General features: G+C 38.5%; 1 long non-coding RNA gene across 2 annotated transcripts; it reads left to right on the forward strand.

Moving 5' to 3' along the window:
- Positions 1 to 1,722: 1,722 nt before the first annotated feature.
- LOC118677162 lies at positions 1,723 to 15,916 on the forward strand. Of its 2 annotated transcripts, none has more exons than XR_004974339.1 (3): positions 1,723 to 1,881; positions 3,236 to 3,306; positions 15,451 to 15,916. It is a non-coding gene; the product is annotated as an uncharacterized LOC118677162 (long non-coding RNA). The 2 variants fall into 2 exon arrangements; XR_004974340.1 differs by lacking the exon at positions 15,451 to 15,916 and adding an exon at positions 3,652 to 3,787.
- The last annotated feature ends 2,565 nt before the right edge of the window (positions 15,917 to 18,481 follow it).

Below are 18,481 nucleotides of genomic sequence, written 5' to 3' on the forward strand. Positions count from 1 at the left end.
AAGAATTCCTCAATCTGATCCCCCAGTTCACTGTGCATTCCTCAGGCAAATTCTTTCCACTAATTACTATCTATTGTGTTTATTATCACAACTATTACAGTTTCATATTTAACATTTTTACTTGATTCCTTTTATGGTTTCTTGTTTTCATTTTATATTGCTAATATCATCCCTCTTTTTTAAGTATAAAAAATTAAATTAATTCTTTAAAATATATGTAAGTCTTTGATCTGTCAGTTCTAATACCTCTGGTTCCATGGAATTATAACTCAGTTTGTTGTTTTTCTTTGAAAATATTAGTGCTTCCATTTTTACCCATGAGTTTCCATTCCTCTGAGGTTATGGTTAGTCTGTACAGCAGTGCTGATGGTGTAAAGACTGAAGGCCAGATCTCGATCTGCATTGACACCAGCATGTTCAAATGAGGATAGAGGATGAAACTCTAGTGGAAGGTTCTAGGCATCAGGAAACCAGAGTTAATCACTCCTCACCACACCTAATTTGAATATGCCTAACAGCTCCTCAAATGTGTTCTTTACTTTAGGATGAATTAGTATCTATAAGAGGAGATTGTGATCCACCAACCCTGGGGGTTTAGAAGGAAAAAGTAGGCCAGTGACCACCTTAGACCAATCCATCTTTGTGTACTTTCCCCACCTCCAATCAGGTGCAGGGCTTCTACACTGCTTAGTTCTACACTTGAGATGTATTTTGTTCAAGAGATGTAAGCTCTGGCCCTGTCTGTTCTAAGGCAGTGGGGGTGGGAATGGAGGTGAGATAAAGACCCTAAGAAGCAACAGCTCCTTGTTTTATCCTGACACAGCAGCCTGGATACCCTCTGCCTTAAGTGGGCCGTTCCAGTCACACGTACATGCCAGAGAAAAACAGCTTCTGTCCCTCCAAGGGGGTCTCATAGCTTTCTCCGTAACTTAATATTTTTCCTCTGTAGTTCCTCTGAGTTGATCTCAGGGGAAGAAACCGGTATGTCAGGCTAGTTCAGCATCTTCTTAGGAACCCTACTTGATTTTTCCTTTTTACAGGTCACATACTGTCTTTCTGTCTTCCTTTAACACACAGGTATCTTTGGGGTGGTAGCACACAGTACTGGTTGAGTAGGTGGACTGGGTCAGTGCTTCCCCTGGGCTGGGAGAAGGGGCAGTATGTAGAGACAGTGGAAGCATACTGAGCAGGAGTCAGGCCTGGACTGTGTTCCCTTTCAGTCATTGATTGCTGTGTTGCCTTCCACAAGTCTTTTCACTTCCCTGGTCTCAGTGTCCTCTTCTAAAAAGTGAAGTTAATAATAACACTGACGTCACTGGGCTGACACAAGAATCAAGTGAGAAATTGGATGTGAAAGGGCTCTTTGTAAATTGTAACGTGAGGTGATTTTATTGATCATCTGGAGACAGGGAAAGAAGTCTTGGGCTAGGCAAAAACTCACTTTGCCAGCCTCAGAATTTTACTAAATGTTGGCCCTGCTAAAAAAGCCTGATGCAACTGAACATTCTCTTATTATAGAAAATGACGAATCTGTGTTTGATGCCAGAGTTGTCACATTCTTCCAAGAGTGCAGACTTTTATGGGCCCCTGGAAACTCTGCCGGGGACTATTTCTGAGGATGGGAACATTGTGCCTTGTTGGCAAAAGTAATTAAACCGAGGCCACTTGTGGTCATTGAAGAATCTGGGTCTGCCTTTGCAACAGTGGGGGCACAGTATCAGATCTTGTCCTCTGATGTTTGCTGATTTGGATACACCGCTCCTGTTAAACTTGGTGCCTTTAGCTTCCTTGTTTGATGAGGGTTTTTTTCCAGTCTAGTGAGGTGAGTGAGAAGTGAGAGAAGAGGATGGAGCAGGTCCAAATCAAAGACAAGTAGCAGAGGTAGACATAAATAAGAATAATGTGTTCTCTCTGGGAATTTATACAAGGACAAGGCTAATGAGACTTTGTTTTCAATTACTTAAAATGTAGTCTGTCATTGAAAAGATGATGTAATGGCTTTAAAACAAGCCAGAATCCTACACCATATTCAATTCTTTGGTGTTAGCTTTTCTTATTTTTTTTTTTTTAACTTACATTCTTATCTATTTCTTGTCTTCCTCATCATGCATGCATAATGCAAATTTCATTTTGTGGCCTGATTTTTTTTTTTTTTTACTTAACATTATATAATAAACATTTTCTTTTTAAAGTTTGTATTTTAATGACTAGATAATATAATTTTTGACAATGTTTTATAATTAATAAAACTATTCCTCTATTTTGAGACATTTGAATTGTCTTTGATATTTTTGGTTTATTTGTTTGATTGCTTTTTGCTAGTATATTGAGTGGCATTGTGTACATTTTGCATATTTTTATTTTTGTTTTTGTTATTGTTAAATTGTTACCTTTGTATAAATTCTAAAATTCCTATGAGTGGGATGACCGGGGAAATATGCCTGGGCAGCTTTATGACTCTTGCATACTATTGTGTATTTGTGTGTGTGTGTGTGTTATTTTAAAATGCCATTATCCCTTTTAACCACAACTCTTTCAAGCATTGACTATTTGCTAAAGTCTTTTTTTACTTTTATAAAAACCGTACTTCAAATTTGTTTTCATTTGTACTTCTCTGCTTAACAGCAAAGTTTAATGTTTTCATGTGTTTTTGTCTAGATCATGATATTAAAATTAAAATTAAGCTGCCATAAATTTTCAGAAATTTTTGAAACCCTCCCAAAATGTTCCCCCAAAGAAATTCAAATTTCCAAACTAATAATATATATATATTTTTGTGGCCCAAGCAAAGAGAAGTGTCAAGTTAATTTGTCTTTGGTTTATTGATTGAGTGCCTTTCTTGTGTAAGTCAAATCCTGTCAGGAAAGTTTTAAGGAATATTGAAAGTAAGACACGGACATTACCCGGCCCCCCTCCCAAAAGTTTACATTCCAGTGGAGCTATGACCATATGATTGACCATGATTAAAAAATTGCTAAATGTTGTAACAAAAGAACAGAACCAGAGCTACAGGGATTCTGAGAATAGAGATAATATTTCTAATTTGAGTGAAGGAATGTGAGGAGTCAGAAAAGGCTTCTGAGGAAATTCCAGTTGAGTTGAATGAATGGGATCTGAGGTAGGGTCTATTTCATGGCAGTGAGGGAAGTGAGTTGTAGGGATATTTTGCCTATTTTACATGAGAGATCCTTAGATTTGTAACCAAGTCTTCTAAGTTATAACCATTCTTCTCCAGGTGGCAAATGAAGTGAGTCAGGGATGATCAACTCATGGTCACCAAGTCACATGGAAGAGAAAGGTTTCCACGTACATATAATAATAATAATAAGTATAATAAATAATAATAAAGATTTCCACATAAGTATAATAATAATTAATAAATAATTAATATAAATAATAATTATTTATAATAATAAATAATTTTGTTTTATGAAGAAAACAAAAAGGGGCCAATCTCAATTGTCTCCACAATATTAAAATTATACTGTGCATTTTGAAAGGCCTAAAATTTACAATGAAGCTCAGTGCTTCCTAAACCCTTCCATGACATAGCACACAAAGAAACTAATAATATCTCTTTATTGTACTGCCATGCATCCCTTAATGACTAGGATACGTTCTGAGAAATTTTGTCATTGTGTGAATGCTTAGGGACGATGGTGAACAAAACAACATGAGATTAAATCAAGCACAAGAGAAATGATACAATCAAGAGATGCAGTAACATGAGATGTATGAGGCTGCTGCCAGTGTAACAGGCATACTGTTACATAGCAAAAAAAATTTGTAAGTAGAAAGAGTACACTATAAAATGTGATGAAAAGTATACCATGCTGAATACATAAACCAGTAACATGTTTATGATCATTGTCAACTATTATACACTGTACATAATTGTATGTGCTATATTTCTATATGACTGGCAACACAGTAGGTTTGTTTACACCAACATCACCACAGACACATGAGTAATGCATTGTACTATGATGTTAGGACAGCTACCAGGTGGTAGGAATTTTTAGCGCCTTTATAACCTATGGGACACCATTGTATATGTGGTTCGATGCTGACCAAAACATCATTATGTAGCACATTACTGTACTGGGGTAAAGAGACAATGCTGCTTATTATTAGAGGCAACTGGCCCAGAACTCTGGCTGTCCCAAGTCCAGAAGTCTGAAAGGTTCAATTTCTGGGCATTCTTGGAATCTATTGGGCAAACACCAGGTGAAAAGTTTTGCAGGCAAATAAAGATGATTAATAAGCATAGTTACTAGATTGATCCTGCATGATAAGTAATCAATGCATTGGGCATTGAGATTGGTAAAGAAAAAAGGAAGAAATAAAATTTATTATTTTTTTTTATTGATCCTACCTTGACCAGGCTTTCTACTATGAGATGGAGAAATTTTTATTATTGCACAGAAAGTAACATAATAGAACCCTGGAATTCTAGTTATAGTAGTCCAATTAGGAAAGCATCCAGAGTCAGGAAATTTACCTATGATATACATTATGTGACTGGCTGATGAGAATGATATTTTGCATTAATCCAGTGAGCTCATTCCAAGCAGGTAGAAAGGTAGCCAGTAGATATTTTAGGATTTTCATTCAATAAATACAGTAATGCAGTCTAAGTATTTGTTCATTTTTGAAATCCTGTCTTGTTCTAAAAATGGTTTCAACTAGTCGGGTACATTAGTCACACAAGGATTTAATAGTTTAAAGGCTGAAAGTTTAGAAAGCAATTTAAAAGAAGGTTTTGAATAATAGGAAAAAGTAGATTTACATGAATACTTTTTTAAAAAGTTACACAATTGAGTGCAGAACTCTTGTGGAAAAATTCCTGAAAACCTTTATTGCACCAGCATGCTTATTATTGTATTAAAAATTCTAGCAGCTGTGCTTTTCTTCTAAATTAAGAAAATTTAGAAAGCAATATCATGAGCTAATGCTACATCAAAGTGGCATGTTTCAGCACTTCAATGTCATGTGTTGCCAGAATCGAGTTTTCCAGGAGACCTGGCTCAGCCCACTCCTCTTGGAGGCAGATGTTGGAGTGGTCACTCCAGGCCAGAGAAGTCAGCATTTCTTGGTTCTCCTTCCAGATTGTGGTGAGGCCCTGGATGCCCTTTATCCCACCTCAGTTTCTCTGGTGAGGCCTTTTGCCATGTGAAGGGGTTGTGGTCAAATGGAAATATTTGAAAGGTTGCCACGTGGAAGAGGGATTTAGGCCCATTCTGCATGGTCCCAGAGGATAGAACTAGGATTAAAGAGATGGTAGCTGCTGCAGAGAGGTGGATTTGGATGCTAAGTAAAGTTGAACTGAAAGGAAAAGTAAGTCTCCTTACAACTACCTCTTCCTAGGACAACCACTTCATCTAAGCTATTTAATTTATTTATTCAATTTGCCAACTCATGACATAAATATTATTAAATTTTCAAACTAGGAGACTGAGATTCAGAGAGAGTAACTAACACCACTACTGACGATGCCTAAATTAGACGTGGATCATGGTGAGACTTAAACTTGATCAAGTGTATGAAATTAGTGTATGGAATTAACCACTGAGTTGCACTCTCTGAAAAAAAATGGAGTGTGAGGGGGGCAGGAATCTCAAAATCAAACATTATTTAAAATGTAACAAGTTACTATGGAATTTTTGAATGGTCAAGATAAGCCTAAAATGTAAAGGCAAAGATTTAAGACTGGATGTGGGCATACCAGCCTAGACAACACACCCACACCTATGACCTGTGTGGAAGGATACTCCTCCTGGGGAAAACCCAACCATTTGGCTGGAGACAGATCCCAAGGAAATAGCTGGTGAGCTGACCACCAGCACTGAGGTTGGTTTTAAATCAAGAAGCTATCATCTTTCCTTTGAAAATCTTCCTAATAAATAGAACTGTCCCAGACAGAACTGGCAGCTTTGGAAGATGGTGAGACCCTTGCTCTTGGGGCTGTTCAGACATAGCCTGGATGTGTATATGTGGAGATGGAGAAAGATCAAGATTTGAAGACCCTGAGGTCTCTTCCAATCTCTTCCAAGTTATCTGACCTAAAATATTAATGAAAGGAAGGAAAAGGAGACATGTTTGAAAAAATTAGAAGAGATCAAGTTCTATAACAGACTCAGGTTTCTATACATTTCTGTACATGCAGAGTCAGGACTAAGGCCATGGCCTGCTCAAAATGTCTGCAGATAACAAACAATGTTAGCCATGACACTCATGTTTTAAAGAAAGAATCCCTGGCAATAGGAGAAGGAATCTTCCTGCTCAACCTTTGTCAAGGAAGAGACCTTCCTTACACCACATTGTAGAAGAATGGACATTTATGACTTAAAACCAATAAGGTCCAGAGAAAGGACATAATTTTCCCAGTGTCAGTCCTCCAGCAAAGTCAGCCTCTGCAGAGGAACGCAGGTCTCCCAACTCCCAAGTTTAGGGAGGTTCTTTCCACTAAGCAGCACTGCCTTTTCATCTCTATTTTTTTAAAAAATTTTATTAAATTTATTGAGGTAACATTGGTTAATAAGTTTATATAGGTTTCCAGTGCACAGTTCTTTAACACATCACCTGTATATTGCATTGTGTGCTCACTACTCAAAGTCAAGTCTTCCTTCACCATGTATTTGACCCCCTTTATCCTATCCTATCTCTTCCCAACTCCCTTTACCTTTGGCAAACATCATACTATTGTCTGTCTATGAGTCTTTGTTGCTTTCTGTTTTATATCCCACACATGAGTGAAATCATATGTTTCTTGATTTTTTCCATCTGACTTATTTCACTTGAGAATATCATCTCCATTCTTGGTGAGGATCTTACTTTGCCCCAGGCTGTGAGCTCTGTGAGGGCAGGATTTATCTCTCACACCTCTCTCATTTATAACTGCCTCCCACACCCACACTCCCAATGGGAGGTTCTTCATCAATCTTTGGGATCCCTACTTTCCTAATTCTATTTTCATTATTCTCATTTACCAACCTAAGGTACTCAGCTTGCCTAAACATACAAGTTGGAAATAGAAATATAAATTGTCTGAGAGATCATCTAATTTTAACCCCGGCATTTCATAGACGAGAAAACAGGAACTCAGAAGTAAGTTGGTGTCTTAGACACTGATCAACATTGTGTAAAATGCCTATTAATGTGTGCTAGCCTATGAAAACCTGGCCACAAAGCATGGAGTATGGAGGGCCTGGTGGCTGAGCATGAGAAACAGGAGCTGAGACCGGATTCCTGGGTTCTGGTGATATATCATACTGATTCACAGGCAGATGTTGAATCATTTCTGGGCTTCGGTTTCTCTAGTGATACGAGGGGGTGAGTGTTTTGCACATTTCTTCTCTAGGGATTGGTGTGGTGATAGCAGGCCAGCACTTGGGGAACTTTGGAGAGCCCTTCCCCTACCCTCAGGAGCTGGAGGCACTGGGGCATGTTTGGTACAGCCCTGCAGAATGCTCTGCCTATGAGCTCAGAGAAACTGAGGGGTGAAGGTGGGGGAAACTCCATGCTCCCACTGTTTCTAAGTTTGATGTTGTAGTAATGAAAACAGATTTGGTCTGGCAGGTGCCATGTCTAAGTGACATTCCCTGAGTGAGTCACCTCCTTTGGGGAAACTCCCTTCGCCTGAACTTTCTCCTGGAGGGCAGGGACCTTGATTTGCTGTTCTGGATACAGTGCCCAGCTTCCCCCAGGCACTTAACCATGATGTTTGTGTTGTGTGTTTTCCTCCCACAGGGCCATTTTATAGTAAGGATAGACCATGGATGGCTGGTTCCATTTTCTCAGGTTATAAGAGTGTGTGGTCATCCACTCCTTTTGCAAAGGATTTGAGTCTATTCTGAAGGTTAGTGAGACAGCTGCAACTTCTCTGCTGCAACAAGGAGAATCCCAGACCATGAGGCAGTAGGAAGACTATTTAACCAGGAGTCAGGATGCCTAATCTGAGTCCTGGCTCTCTTCTGGGAGGTGAGTCATGGACATCTGTAGCACTTTAGGGTTTAAAAATTATGCACATACCTGATTTTATATAGGCTTTATGATAGCGTTCAGCACATGGCATTGTATCACCATTCAATACCATTTTGTGGAGAAAGACAAGTGAATCTCGAGAAGTTTAAGAGACTTCTGGGTCCCAGGCATAAAAGGCAGATCTGGACATTGATGTCTTGTCAACATCAGAGCTTCTTCCCATAAATGTTTGCTTTATAGCCCAGGGTCCAGGTTTTCTCTCTACAAACAAGGGTATTGAAAGATCTCTACCATCCTGTCAAATTCTGACATTCTGTGGTTCTGTGGATTGGGTCATGTGCATCTTCTCTCTAATACTGTATCCTTAGCACCTGAGTTTAAAATAATATTGCTATGCTGTGAGACATAGAGAGATATCAGGGGGAAAAGTGACACGATCACCTTCAGAGGGTGAAGTCATAGAGTGAGAAGAAAATTGGTTTGGAGCCAGAGAAAGGCAGCAAGAAATCTTGTCTCTTCTATTTATTAGCAGTGAGACTTTGAACAGACAACTAAACCTCTCTGAGCCTCTGCTTCCTCTCCACAGTTTTCAAATGAGGGCAATGGCACTGATTTTTCAGGTGGATGGTTATAAAGATCACATGAAATCCTATATAATAAAAGCATAGTATGCAAATTGTCCCCTCGACCAGGAGTTAGTCGGGGAGTTCGACCAAGGGTTGGGGCCGGCTGGGGCAAGGGAGGGAGGCCCTGGCCAGTGGCAGTGGCAGTGGCAGGTGACTGGGAGAAGGGAGGGAGGCCCCAGCAGTGGCAGGTGGCTGGAGGAAGGGAAGGAGACTACAGCTGTCAGCCAGCAGTCGCTAGGGACCCTACCAGTGCATGAATTTCATGCACTGGACCTCTAGTTGTTTTATAAAAGCTGATCCACTTATTACCTCTAGGCAAGTAGTAGTACTTATTAAAAGTTAGTCTCCATCCCTTACTTTTGACTGGTGGATATGAATGTCCAACTTGCCAACAACAAATATCTACTTAATTCCAGGTGCTTGTGACAGTATAGGTTGTATCTGCTGAAAAGGTGTTTAAGACCCCTGGCACATCTATCCACTGGAGTGTGGCCAGGGGCAAAGTACACTAAATATGCATTATTTGGTTGGAGGTGTAAGTGGATGGACACAACTAGAAGTGCCCTGTATATTAAAAATAATTTTAAGAACCCTTGTTTACCTTACATCCTGTAAATTATGCTTATTGGTCCATAAAATAGCCATGTTTACTTTGATATTAAAACTGCTTAAAACAGTACCTGAAATGTAACAAGTGCTCAATAAATATTTAGTGGGCAAGTGAATTAACTTGTGAATGAAAAATAATGTTTTAAAGTGTTTGCCATCAGGCAAAATGAATGTTCAGGGAAGATCCATCATACTTAACAGTAGCCTCCAGGATCTTGCTGTATAACCCTGAATCCTCACCCCAAGGGACATGAACCCCACAGAGATTTATCCTTTTATTCTACAGTTGATACATCTGGTAAAGTAATAAATGTAATAATGTAAAGTAATAAATGCTGAGTTTGTCTAAAACCCAGGTGTCCTGAGCCCCACCCCAGGCTCATATCACTGCAACCCACTACTTTGCCCTCAAGTTTCTGCATCGTCATGCTTTTAGCTTCTCTACAATGTCTGCTTCTTTGGTTCCTCCATCTACAATACTAAAGGTTAGAATTAAACTTTCCTTGGGCCGTGCTTTGCTAGGGCTGTGTTACCCAATTTTGACAAATACTCTAACCATGGCTGTTTTCAGTATCCTGCTTGAATGGTCCTATTTGTGAAGGACTTTATGACTGTTTGGTTCTTTCTCTTATTTTGTCTCTAGAGTGTTTAAGGAGCATTTGGGGGTTTTCCAGGTAAATTTCAAATCTGACCTTGTTTCTAAAGAAAGGAAAGTGAGTTCTAGAGTGAAGAATGTCTCTGTCAGATGTAGTCCCTAGAATGACAACCTGAGCTCTCTAATTTGCTCCTTTCAGGGACCTGTAAGCATACCAGTTTGCCTGCTTAGGCACTGTCTCCTTAAAGACCAATCTAAGAAATCTTTCAGAGACATCCAGTTTTGCTAACCTGGCTGCTACCTTTCCCAAGGTATTCTCTTCTCACTGTAGCAAACATTCCCTCTTTCTTCCTTTCACCACCCTTCCCACCCTCCCCTGGAACTCTTCCTCTGCCCAACATTTCCCTGGCTGTCAGAACTTGCTTCCTGTCAGTTGCATTTGCCTAAGCCTAGATACACCCCAGTGCAGTATCCTGACAAAACAATGTGTTGTGGTGATGCAACAGCCCAAAGTGTCAAAATAATTAGGTAATTAAAACAGGGGAAGGTCAGGGTTTCCTCTGTCTGGAACGACGAACACAATCACAAAGAGAAAAGCTAAACATGGAAGCCAATTGTACATCCCCCTGTCTCCATTGATCCCAAAGCCTGGTACCTACAATGGATCTTTTAAGGAAACCAGAATAAAAACCCAACTGATTTAGAAGGCGTGGCAAGTTTGAACACCAAGGAATAGAACATTTTTAAGGTTTCAACACACTCCTTTTCTTCCTTGTTTGTTTTTACACCAGCCCCACCCTAAGTTCCTGCTGGTGCAATGGCCCCAGATAGTGGCTCAATGCCATGGATGGGACATTGCTCAAAGTGGGCTGTGGGTGCTTAGGGCAAGTCTCTTCCCAGGAAACCAAGTCCTCAAGATCATCCTCCCTTGGCTTTTATTTGTTCATTCATCAACACTCAAGACTTTTTAAGAGCCTGCTATATCTTAGGCATTGTGCTTGGTGCTTTGTTGGGGGTTAGGGGCGGGGAAAATTCAGAGCTTAATAGGAAATGACCTCTGTTCCACTGGAGCTCACTCTCTAGTGAGAAAGGTGGACATATAGAATAACATCGTAGTCTGCTGTGATGATGGGGCTCTAACTTAGGGCTGAAGGAAGTTCTAGAGGCCCAGAGAAAGCTGTGACCAACCCCATGTGGGGAATCTAGGAACAAGTGACTAAGGAGGTGACATTTGAATTCTAACCTGAAGGATGACTAAGGCTTCTCCAGACGGGTAGGAGGAAACTGCATTCTAGTTAGAGGAACAGTACATTCAAAGTGGGAGGGATGAAATATTGTATTGTTTTCTGAGAATATGGAGTTCATAGAAGCTAAACATAAAGCTATGTTGGAGGAAGGCATGGCACTTTTGTCATTCAGGATCCGGTACTCAGAGCTGGCATAGCCAGACCTATGACCAAAACTATCTGCCCTCAGATCTTCGTATCTTTTGCCCTATGTCCTTGAAACAAAAGACAACTGTGTCTGGATGCTGTGAAAGGTGGAAACTGCATCAGAGAACAGGGAGGATTTCAATGGTTAAGGCACTTAGGAAAAAGAAATTAAACAACTTGTCAATTCCTTCCTCTCAGATAGCATAAATGTCATAGATCCTTGATAAGAAAGTAGTGCTAAATGTCCATTTTCTTTGTTCTAATTAATGACTCTCCAGCTAGTTCTGAATTAGCAAGGATTTCCAACAGTTATGCATGGCAGCTGAGGAACACTTTTGCAAAATTAAACAATTTATTTTACTCTTAAATTTGTATATATGTAGGCTGAGACATAATCCATATGACCAGGGTGATACAGATTCAGCTAAGTGAGCATTAAAAACTGGCATCATAAATAGTTTAACTTTCTAAAAATATGAATAGGATTTCATTAAATTTTAAACAGTATTTACTTAAAATTTTGTAACTATTAATTATAACCTATTTTCAGTTCCCTTTTAAATTTTAATTAATAATCTTTGCTATCCAAAATATTTTTGAAGCAATATTTTTTAAATTATATCGAAAGTAGTTTAAATTTTTGAATTTTTATATTTGTTTTCATTTATATTTTAATGAAAATATGTTCCAATTTTATACATGTTGAATACAGTTAACTATTTGTTTTATAATCCTTCAGATCAGCACTGTCCAGTAGAACTTTCTGCTGGGATGGAAATATTCTATGTCTGTGCTGCCAATGGTAATCACTGGGCATGCAGATACTGAGCTTGTGAAATATGGCTACTGTGACTGAGGAACTTTTATTTTTTATTAAATTTTGATTGATTTAAATTTAACTATACACATGTGGCTACTGGCTATTCTATTGGGTGGCACATTTTTAGATTACTGAAAATAACAATCTAGATAATAATATAAATAGAATTTCTTTCTGAGAACTAGAGAAATAGGATTCCTGAAAGATAGAAACTGTGTCTTTAAGGATGGAGAAGGGGTGCTTTTGTTGTGATGATTCCCTTCTTATTGTTGACTTTCATAGTTATTGAGAACATAGATTACTAATATTCTGTCAGCTCAAATATGTCTAGGTTTTCCAATTGTTAAGATGTTTAGTGGGCTAACTCCCTGGACTAATTGACAAAGGAAACCTGGGAAAGACAGGTGGTATCTGGGTGTCTGGGAAACATTGGAAAACAAGACCAGGAGTTTTCCTTACTTGGATCCCTTAAACATAGTCTCCCTGAATTTTAAGGTCTCATAAATTTTTGAAGGGCATTTAAATCCACATATTCATAATCTTTCCACTCTTCATATATAGGCATCTCTTTTGCATGAGGTGTCTGATGAAGGAAAGGACTCAAAAGGTCTACCTGTCAAGGGAAATTACATCTCCATCCATATCCATATCTATATCTGTAGCTACTTGCCCAAAGTCTTTCTGACTTTCAAATATGCAATTTAAAACTTGTTATCAATGAAAAAATCTAGACTAGACCTATCTTTGAAGGTGAGGACATATAAAGGAGCAAATCAAATGTTTAGTATCTCTGAAATGACTGCTAGGTGCAACATACCATTTGTTAAGGTGTTTTTCTTTTAGTTATCTGATTAACATAAAATTTTATATTATAAAAGAACATAATACCATGATTATGGAATAAAAAACCACCCACAAATTTACTATCTTTATAAATCACGTATTTCCATTTTTCCCGTCTTTTCCAAAAATGTGTATTTCTCAGAGTATTAGACATGCAGCACAAATATAACTTTGCATTCTAATGTTTTTCATAAGCATCACACAATGAGCAATTCCAATGTAGTCTTTATAATAACATAGCTAAATGGCTTCAAAATAGTACATTTGTGAATATATTGTCATTTATATCAGCATCTCAAAATTACATTATATCTAATTCACTTTTGTATCAGCATTCCAAATTTACGTTTTATCCAGTTTACTCTTCCTTTGGCTACTTTTCTGTTGTTCCTTTTCCTGGTCTTGGACTATTTTCTTAGAATAAATTTCCAGTAGTGGAATTGTTGGTTCAGAAGAGATGAGAACTTGGTAAAATTGTGAGTTATTATCCTCTCTAATTTATTTACTTTTGATCACATTTAAATCCCTTATTTAAGCAAACTAACTTATTAGTTCACCAACTCACTAACTAGCTCAATGTCTCAGTTTCCTGATTTGTTGTTCTCTTCACATCCAACTGGTTCACAGAGTTGCTCCTTCCTGACAATGAGCCTTATAATTGTTCCTTCCTGTCAATGAACCTCTAGTTCACACTTCTTTACACAAATAAGTTGCAGTGATAATTTTTGCCCTGAAGCGTGATCACTTCAGAGAGCTGTTGTCTAGCTTTAAGGAATTCCCATCTGCAAAAGTGTCCATGAGACACAGTTTCAGTGATTGTGAAAGGAACTTACTGATAAGCCAGGTAAAGACTGGGATCCTGGCCATCTGCTCTTTCTGTTTCTTACCAATTAAATCTCTGCCAAGACACCTTGGGCTCTGCCACCAACCTGTCCTACCAGCTCTTGCCAAAGTGCAGGCAACCATGTGAACATGGGCATGAGCATTCACTGTACACCCACTCTGGCTAGAACTGGCCTAGATCCCATAAGGGACTCCTTGGACACTAAGATGCAATCTTTACCCTCAAGAACCTAGTAGACTGAAGAGATAAGATATATATACTTTAAGAATATGGCTGAGGTTCTATGATTCTATAGAGGTTTAGAAGATATGAATAATATCATAGACCCTAAGTTGGGCCTAGAAGGACAGATAGAATAGAAAGGGCATAAAGGAGTATAGAGGGCATTTAGTTTGGAGACATTAATTTCTTCATCATTCAGTTGATAATCATCTATTACATACCAGGCCCTGAGCTAGGTTCTGAGGAAACAGATGAGTTAAATAACATCCCAGTTCTTCAGGAGATCACAATACTGTGGGAGACATACTCATAACAAAATCATCACCATGGTGTAATGCACACTATCACAGAGGAATTGATAAAACATTGTTAATGCAATGGCCATATCTGCCTGTCTCGCAGAGGAAACTTCCCTCCAACCAAAAAGATTTGTCATATTTTATGAAGATCACATGAATAAAATGGGAGATAGCTGTAGCAAAGTGGAAAGAAGAATCTGCTTAAAAGAACCTGGTGTTTATTTGACTCTGCTACTTTCCACCTATGTTATTGTGACCAGGTTCCTCAAAAGCTCTGGGCCTCTGTTTTGTCATGTGTAAAATGGAGAACACAATACTTCTGCAGGGACTGAAGGAAGATTGAAAGAGAAAGAAGTTAATAAAGGGCCAAGTAAAAGAAGTTATCATCACCATCATCAACAACAACACTGAAAACACATATGAAAGCACTTTGGAAACTCTCTAGCCCAGTATAAATGAGCAAAGTTATTGGTGTGATGACTTAATAGTTACCACAATTTACCTGTCCTCATCATCCAAGCTCTTGGTTACATCTGGACACAAAAGGATGTGGCTATAAATAAATGGGGTTTACTTCTGGCACTCACCACATCTTTTTTCTTTGGGTAAATCCCACCTTGGAAAGTCTCAGAATGTTAACTTTGCATTTTTAAGTTCTCCTGAACATGGTTATGAACATTTTCTTTTCTTTAAGGAAATTAAATCATGTAGAGTCCACTAAACCTAAGACTGTTTAAAATGCATGGAGAGTTGGCTACATGCCTGGGGTTCACCTATTCATCCAGGCATTACTATACAGGCCATTTATTTCATAATTTCTCACGAGAAGCTGTGGCAATAGCCAGAGAAGACACAGGTGACAGATGAGTCAAAGAGACAGGGTGACTCAGAGATAACCATCTCAGCCCCACCCCCAGCCCCCAACTGTCATTCTTAAGCTTTCTAGATTCCACAGAGATTTATACCTTTGTTTGGATATTGCTTCAAGGAGATTAAAGGATCTGTATTCCTGGAAGCCTCTTTTTCTGTTTCTTTCCTGGGGCTCTTCAGACCATGCTCCAATTCATTCCTTTGTAATGAGAACAACTCAGATTCCTTGAGAATTTATTCTATGCCAAGAATTGTACTCTGTCTTTTACACTCATCATCTAATTTACTCCTCATATCATCACACAGGTACAATAGTTATCCACTCTTTACAGATGAAGAAACTGTAGAATAAAGAAAGTAAGTAACGAGCAAAGGTAAGTCCAAGAATACCTGGTAGAGCTGAACCTAGATTGTCTAACTCCAGAGCCCATGCCTTTGACCGTTCTATAATTTTGCCTTCATCAGATAGGAAAGCCTAGAACCACCAAGCTGTCACCTCAATTGTGAATCAACGTTGAGTACTGTCTTAGGGTGGGCTTCTTGTAAAATAAGAACTGTGGAGGAGAAGAAATCAGCTGAAGGAAGTTCTAGGCAGCCTTCTTCCTTGGTGGGCAGTTGAGAACACCTGGCTCAGGGAACATGTCCTACATAGCTCCGACTGGTGGTTTGAGAAGGTCTGTGGTTTACCGTAGTAGGAAGAGAGAACAACATTTTTGGAAGAGGAAGAGCCAAGCTGTTCAATGAGTCGCTTCCAGACTCCACCAGCCTGTATTCCTTGCACCACACTTAATTTAACCTTGAGAAAAATGTGAGGAAGTTTATCATCACATACATAGCTCTGATCATGTCTTTCACTGCTGAAAAGCCTCCAGTATGATTTGGAATGGCCCCGATCAGCAGTCTCCCAACTTCTCTGAATACAATGCCCCACAGGTATAAAAGATTTGTCTGGGAAGCCAAATAGATACATAATACGTGTGTGTAAAACCATGCTATTGCAGACATTATAAAAATAAATAAAAAATAGAAATTATAAGAGAAAAGATAAATATAAAATAAAGAATACTTTAAAATGTTTGCTAATCTTCATAACAGCATACTATCTTTTCTACTACCTCAAGACATAGTCAACACTCTTACCAAAGTTTATCATTAATAATAGTGAATGTAAACCCATATTTCAAGCATTCTTCCTGAGAAATATTTTTGTTGTACTGCTTGTTATATCTGATTAGGTCATCATTGGCTTTAGCCCCTGAAATGTAGCCAGTGGAAAGCCAGGAATAGGAGAAAAGTCAGCTCTGCCTTTTTCTTGTTCGTTTGTATTTGTTATAAGTATTATTCTCAATCCAAAGGTTCTTTGAAGGAATATTTTAAAACTACTTGTCTATTCTGTGAGGCTTTATTTACTTAAATCTAAGTAACCAATCCATAAATCCAAGACACTCACTAAATGAGAATGGCAGTCTAGGTACCTCGTGGACTCTCTGGGGCAAAGAATCTTCGATCCTTCAGAATAACCTCAGTTGGAGATGTGGCATGAAATTATTGGATATGGGGATCCAAGGAATGAGGGATAGAATTTATATATGAATTAATAGGAGTGTATATAATAAATAATAGGAATTTTAAAAAATGTTTTATGTAAATAAAAGTAAATGTAAATAAAGAGTCTAGTATGATTTGCACACCCTCCTGAGAGAATGCACTTTTGGGGGAAAACCCCTTCTCTACCAAGATTTGATTCCTTCACCTTCTAAGATCAGTGACCTACTTCTTTAGCCGTACCGCCAACCATCAACAACCCCTCCCACTCTCATGATTACCCATACACTGCACTATACAAACAAACACATAGGATTGGTCAGATTTCTCTGAAAACTTTCTTCGCTTGGGCCTTTGTTCATACTGTTCCCTCTGCTTGAAACACCCATGCTTTTCATTGTTATCTTTTGACAATTTTACTCTTAATTGAGGCTCACCTCAGGCTCAATCTCCTGAGTGAAATAATAACAATATCAACTAACATTTGTTGACCTCCTACTACCTGAGGGATTCAGCATTATCTTCACAACAATTCTAGGGGATCTGTACTATTATAAGAAAGCTGGGGGAAAGAGAACTGCCCAAAGCCACACAGTTTCGGGGAGACAGGGAACCAAACCCATGGAGACCTGAAATTCCTACACTCTATCACTGTATGTGTGTTTCAATTTAATTTTATTTGTTTGAACTGGTAAAGCCTTCACTAAAGCCTCCCTCTCCTCCTTTTAGTGAGGAGATGGAATTAGTTACTCCCTTCTTGAGTTTCCACAGAAGCTTGTTTGTCAATTTCATGTAGTACTTTTTTTCATTCTGACATATATTGCTATTATATGTGCACATCTCTCATATCCCAACTATACTGTGAGCTCTTCAGACAAGGGACTACTTTGGATTCTTCACAGCGCATAGGAGAGAATGTGTAAATATGGTCATCAAATGAATGAATTAAAGGTCCTAGGTTGGATATAATTTTTTAAATTTATTGTTGAAAGTACTATACATGTCTCCTTTGTTTTCCCCATTGACCTCCTCCTCCGAACTCTTGCCCCCTTCCCAGGCTTTCACCGAACTATTGTCTGTGTCCATGACTTAACTTGTTATTTTCCTTGTGGTCTGAGATGCAAACTACAAAGGTATATGGGTGTGGGCCTATGCTATATTACAAAGATTGCAATATTTATAAAAATACTGGAGTTATACTCTTTAATATATATTGACTGGTTGATAGAGACTCAAACTTATATTTATATAATCTAAATTTTAAAAAAACTGAGACCAATAAAAAGCCATCACCTTACAAACTACCATTGAACATCTTAGATTACTAGAGAAGGATATGGGGGCAGGTCATTCTAAAGTTGACAATAGTTAATGCAGTTTAGAGAAGAAACTGTAGCTCATTTAATCCTGAAAATAACATACCCACAACACACAGCAGTTTAAGAATTTTTCCTTTTTTCATTTTACTGATTCAGAAATTGAGACTTATAGCCAAGAAATGGCAGAGCCCATACACAAACCCAGACTTTTGGACTCATATACTTTAATCTTTGGTCACTCTTTTCCTCAACACAAAATGAATCCTAGAATGTCAGACATTTGAGCTATCAGAAACTCTTTACCTTGGGCATAGAATAAATAGCCTTATTTTGGTGTTTTTGAAATTCTGCTCTGGAGAAGCCTGCTGTCTTGAGGATTGTGCATGGCAGGGAGGGACTAGGTGATTCTAATCCCTGGATGACTAAACAGAATCCCAGTCCATCTGTGATAAATATCCCTTCCAAAGGCCACA

This window comes from Myotis myotis, unplaced genomic scaffold (genome assembly GCF_014108235.1).
Source record: "Myotis myotis isolate mMyoMyo1 unplaced genomic scaffold, mMyoMyo1.p scaffold_m19_p_2, whole genome shotgun sequence".
Lineage (NCBI taxonomy): Eukaryota > Metazoa > Chordata > Mammalia > Chiroptera > Vespertilionidae > Myotis > Myotis myotis.